A 6,492-nucleotide genomic window follows, 5' to 3' on the forward strand; every position below is an offset into this window, starting at 1 on the left:
TTTGAAAAGTATATCGTTCCAATAACATAATATGCATATGCATTCAAAGAAATTGTTTTGTGATTTTTTTCTTATTTTTGTCTGGTTATCCTACAACTTCTGTTTTCTTTTATTTGGTTGCTCCGTCTGTTGTTTGTTTGTTGTTTTTGAAGCTGTATCTGTTTTGTTACATAATAAGTAAAGCAATAGATAAACAATATACAAAAGCACAAATAAGGAGAAGGAAACTTTAAAAGTTTTACAAGTTCATCTTTCCCATATATTCAAATTATCTTTCCGTTTTCATAAGAGGCACTACTTTCTTTCTTGTTTGAACTTGAATTCCTGTTTAAATGGTTCTTTGAAGCCGTCACTGTTGTCATTGCCCAGTCCTGCATTGCCCCCATCCGCCGTATCTTCAAATTAGAAATGTTAGTATTAGAAAGCAGAAAACCTTACTTGAGCAATGCATCAGAAGTGATAAACATGTTCAAAATGATCATGATAAAAGTAAATTGGTCCTAAATGGAAGGTCTGTAGTACAATAAATAATTATATATACATGTAGTGTTATTATCATCATTAGTGATAGCAAACAACGAGTGCAAGTTAATACAAAAAATTGTTTTGTTAATGGGTGCATGATACGATGTTACACATCTACATAACTAAATTGAGAATAAATTATCAACATTTTCTTCAAGAAATATATATCAGACAATATATATTTCTTTTGTTTTTATTTACATTTGAAATATTGAAATATCTACCATTGACCCATCCATTAAATAAATTAGAGACGTTATTTAAAGGGTATAAATCTATATATATATGAAATATTTTCATAAAATTTATCAATAGTAAAATTATATTGGTTCAATATTATATGGTTTATTTCCGAAAAAGTTGTAACATAGAAAATGTCTCTGTTATTTAATACACATGAATATTGTATGTAAACAGAATAAAATGTTTCGGAACAAAATATTATTTGCTGTTTTAAGTAGGGTTTTATCCGTTTAGCAATGATTTTGTGCATGCGCCATTCGCTTGTAAGACAATTATCTACCGTGTTTATTCATACAAGCATTTTGGAAGTATTCTTTTTTAAAATTTAAATTATGATTTTTGAAGTAGATATATAGCTTTATACATTTTAAGTTTGTGTTGGTATAAGTATATTTGAAAGTAAGATAGACTGAACAGAAAGAGAAAATAGTTATTGGTCTAATTCTTATATGATATTCCGTACCACAAATCACTCAATGATAAAAACAATATATCACAAACTAACTGTTATCAAGACACGCGACCGAAGTATAACTCTTAAACATGCAAAAGTATGTTATTTTTAAGTTTTCAGTACAAAAAGAAGTATATTCTTAGACAATAAAGACGTCTGGCTCTGCCAGACATTATCAATCAAAGTTTTGCTTTTGTATTATCTCTACTGATTATGACACAAATTAACAAGGAGGAACATGTACCGTGGTAATAGTAAAACATAAAGATAATATAAAGTTCTGTTAGCAATGCTTGCAAAACAATGACATGATTTTTTATTATTTTTATTATTTCTTGAAGCTATTAAGAAACTACCCATTTTATAAATATTCAAATTAAATTATATTGATATTGGTGATTTTTCAAAGAAGAACAACTTCTATTTAAGATGATTTTTTTTACTTGTTTTCCGTTTGACTTTATAAATTTTGTAATCATTTATAAATTAACCTAAAAGCACTATCTTAATTCCTGCAAATTTTATTTTAGAACTATTCTTTACATTTTATTTTATAGTGACAAAACTATCCATTACATTTTATCATAGAGCTATCCTTAAAATTTTATTTTAGAATGGTTAGAACTAGAAGTGTCACGCTTATCCGTTTAAACGAGTACGGTTGGTTTTTAGCTAAAACCGGGTAGAAAATTCAACAGTTTGTAATTTAAAAATGACCAATGAAAAGTCTTCACATATTTAGTCCTTCCCTGTTAATTGTACAGGAAGTCAAACCGAAAACAGACGTGTCTGAACTAAAGAGAATTGATGGTCTTCGTCCACCAGTTTAAATTACCTGTTCAACAGTACTGTTCTGCCATTATCATAAACATAAAGCTCACACTAAACAAACTAGGAACTGAAATGAATAAAGCTGAAAATTTCCTACCTTTGGGTACTGCCTTGAAGTCGTCCTGAGCTTTAAACTGCCCTGGTTCTGCAAGTAATTGCGTTATTGCCAGCAAAAGCACGAAACACACCTTCATTTTCATTTTGAAAAAAAGAAAGTCGTAGTAGCAAAACCTTGTCTTAATCTTCAGATGAGTCTACCTACCTAGGTTTTTTACCGGTATATATAGTATTTTGGTTGGTGCCTAATAGAACGTTTAGCAATTATTTATTTCTTTAGGGACAGTAAACAGGGCTTTTGGAATATCCAGAGGGGTAATAACAATATAATGCATATTTATTTGGCTCTCCTTGTCACACATTCATAATGCATAACCACTTTGACCGATTTTTACATAGACGTAAAAGTACCTTAATTATTAACAAAATGCATGCCCTAACTGTTATAGTCAATTAACAACTCTTGCTAACGAAATGCATGTTAGAAAATGCAAAATGTAAATATAGAAAATACTGACAGGGAACAAATGAAAAGGAAATAACACAGTATGTAACTTGAAGAATAAAATTAACCATATACCATGTCAACATGTTTATATGCAACTACACTCCGAAAAATCTTACACCGCCTTGTATGAACGCACGCTTGTCCGGTGTCGTCCTAAATAAAGTCCAGCTTCGTTCTACGAATCGACCAATGAGTAAGTCTACATAAACCAACAGCAGGTGTTTTCTTAGGTTTAGCCCTGCGTGGACGTGAACATGTTTGAACTAGTGCTTCAGCTAGGGTACACGTTCACTGAGCTATAGCTTTGTATGACCCACACTTTTACCTTTACATGTATATAAAACGCAATTTAATCATATACATGTAATTCTTTTACTCAATACAAAAAAGGCACCGAAATTAATTTGGAATATAAATGGAGGCAAATTCCTTGTATTGGAAAAGGATAGGCTTGCTGTCGGAGCGATTGGATGCGCTTCTGAAGAGGACTCCCTGCCAATTATTGCTAAAAACCAACAACTGCACATTGTATTTACACTACGCCTTATCACCGGCTGCCGGTATAGACCGGAATATCTTGCTTACGGCGGTAACGAGTTCTGCTAAACGCAACTACTCGGCCCTTTCCGTCAGATTTCGGAGTTATTATATATGATAGCCGAGGCTTTTCCAAATGCGAGTTCTGTAAAAACAGTTATTTGGCTTCTACATGAGAGCTACATATTCCGGTATGTTACGACTGCCGGTGTTTGGTCCTTTTTCTTGTAGATTCCATATTTATCATATTTCGGAAACCAATATTCTCAGTAAGCATTTTTTTCTTTATAAAAGCGTATGGATTTACATCTTATTCATAACACCTTCATTCTAAGAAATCCAATTCATTCATGAATGGTGCGCAGGAACGACATCATTTTAAGCACGCGACTTGTCTAACGCAGGGTTTTCTAGCACCTGTGTAAACAGTTGGGTATCCAGTAGATAATCCTGTCTTATATGCAAGAAAGATTTTTTAGCACTGGTGTAAGCAGTCAATAGTCCTTTTTTCTGATATGCAAGAACATGCAATCTAAGACATTTGACGATCTACTAATATTATGTTACACTCAAAGGAAGCAGAAAAAATGTGATTCAGGCACTTTTTATGAAGTTACAAGCGCTACCTCGGTACATCATTCACAAAATCAGCGTTACGTCTTTATAATTATGTGGCTCTGTCATATGTTGTCTGCTTATTATGAATTATATAACACAAGTTGTTTGGCAAATGTCTCGGATATAATACCGAATATCAAAAAATAATAATATATGTATACGTTATTGTATTGAAAATATGGACGAAACAAAAAAAATAGTCATCCATATGGTAGCAATGTTGTCATTCTCAAGAATGGTCTTAAAAAGCAAAGATTTTCCTGGAATTTTTTGAATGAGAATGTCTTAGCAGCCTTATGCTTAATTCATTTATTTCAATTTGATTTACTATAAGATATAATAGCCCCTACGACACGTGTTGCTCGTGATGGACATATATACTGCAAAGATTTGGCGTTACTGAATACACAATTCCTGCGTTATTTTCATATTCTTGCCTCACGGATATACACGGTGTTGCATGACCGAATTGCAATCAAATATTATAATAATTACTTAGAATCATTAAAATTTCAAATACAAATGCAATTTGTTATGCAAACATGCAGATTAATAAGTGCATGATTGATTACATAAAAATCAGCCCAATCAAAACTGATATACTTGTGCACTTAAAGTTATTTCTGGGCCATATTGGAGTTCTTTTTAAATGCATGACCGAATTGCAATTAAATATTATAAATATACCCTTTTTAGATCGGTGAAATTGATAGTGGTGCATATGCACCTGGTTATGAAATAATTGATTAAATGAAATATGTGTCCAACCCGAGACATTTAAATCACAACCGATACATATGCACTCAAGGTTATTTCAGGGCTGTATTGGAGTTATATTGAAATGCATGTCCGAATTGCAATTAAATACTATTAATATACCCTTTTTAGATCATCGAACTAGATAGTAAGGCAAATTGACCTAGGTATGTAAATAATTGATAAAATTAAAAAATGAGTCCAACCTCACAACCGATACATATACACTCAAAGTTATTTCTGGGCCGTATTGAATGCATGACCGAATTGCAATAACATATTTATTATAATATACACTTTTTAGATAATTGAACTAGATAGAAGGGCACATCGACCTAGGTAGGTAAATAATTGATAGAATGAGAAAAAAGACCAACCCGAACATTTAAATTGCAACTGAAAGTTTTTTCTGGACCATGATATTGTTCTTTTTAAATTTTCACTCACTTATTTTAAATGGAGCCTGGGTGCAGTTGGTACGCAATTAAAAACCATTAACAGAAGCAATGCTTTTTTCAAACTGCTCTATAATACATATATACTTCTCTGAATTCAGGTGAATCACAGGCCTATGCGTATTGACACGATACAGAAATAAAGTTACATTTCAGTCTATTAATTATGTAATAAATAAAAGTGACATGTGTTTTATTATAGAAGTATAGATACCAAAGATATAAACTATATAACTGTTGTATCTGACAAAGGTGATTTTTTTCAGCGTATGGATATTTTGAAAACAGTTTTTTTTGCATACATTGCTATTGGAAGTACGCGGCTAATATGTTTTACATATAACGACAAAATGTTGCAGTTGTGGAGCAAATAACATCCTGGTCATAAATTAACATTCCGCCTCATCAGACTGTACATTTAGGATAAAATGTACAAGTAAACCATAATGTGTGAAGGCTATAATTTCTTGAATTCCTACAACTTAATACTAAATGTATGTGCATCTGTTTGTTGTATAACCCCAATCGGGACACGACCATATGTTTCTTCATATGACCCCAGTACTTGTTGCAAGAAGCGGACTCGAAAATGATTAATTTAAATTGCAAGAACTTGTTTCGCAATCGAGCTTAAATAAATATGTTTAAACCAAACCAACCTGCATTTACAGGAGATAACATGTTCTAAATCATACTTATGAACTTAATATTTGAAAGAATCTATCAAAATCAAGAACACTATTATTAGTATTTGATATTTTCAGAGACATAGATAACATCTACATCTCTGACATTCTGTTACAACGATAGGCCTATACTCAAAATTCAAATGATTTCTTGTATCAAATATATACATGCTGTATATACTCTACCAAATTGTTTTACAAGTGACAGTAATTTTTTATGATCATAAACTATCACCTGATAATGCTTGTGGTGAATGAAATTCCGGAACCATAAGAGCTAACATGTACATGCATGTAAACATGTACTTAGAAAGGTGGAGTGTAGAGTTTGCTAAAATACTATTAGAGAGTCCGATTTGTGGGCTATTCGAATCCCATATATTACTCAAGAAAATATAATAGACTAGGAAGCTTTAAAATGGAAAAAAATCCTAACTTGGATCAGTTCTCGTGAAGACAAATTATTAAGTATGTAAGACTAAAAGTAAAATACATAACAGGCTTCGGGTACCCAGTTACATCATTTATTTAAAAATTACATAGTAAATTCCTCAATACTCCTTCTTTGCTATACGTACTGTACATGTATAAATGGGCCTTGGCCGAGCATTATGTCTACATATATAATTGGTCAATGTACAGTTATAGCATTTACATATATTCCAGTAATAATATATATTATCTGAATTTTGCAAGTGATCCATTCTGCACGGAAACTCTTCTCCTGCGCATCGGTCGAATGTTTCACTATCGCTCACTTTCTAAGGCAGCGTTCTGTACAGTAGACGGAAACATCTGACTGACGTTATACATGTATATCCA

The 6,492-nt window shown here is 32.0% G+C and overlaps 1 long non-coding RNA gene across 1 annotated transcript; it reads right to left on the reverse strand.

Moving 5' to 3' along the window:
• Window positions 1–2,463, reverse strand: LOC132714816 (uncharacterized). The gene is made up of 2 exons (XR_009623609.1): window positions 2,151–2,463; window positions 1–395 (listed from the first exon to the last, which is right to left on the reverse strand). It is a non-coding gene; the product is annotated as an uncharacterized LOC132714816 (long non-coding RNA).
• Between the last annotated feature and the right edge of the window lie 4,029 nt (window positions 2,464–6,492).

Source organism: Ruditapes philippinarum, unplaced genomic scaffold, assembly GCF_026571515.1.
Source record: "Ruditapes philippinarum isolate M1 unplaced genomic scaffold, ASM2657151v2 ctg7845_1_1_1_1, whole genome shotgun sequence".
In the NCBI taxonomy this organism is placed as follows: domain Eukaryota; kingdom Metazoa; phylum Mollusca; class Bivalvia; order Venerida; family Veneridae; genus Ruditapes; species Ruditapes philippinarum.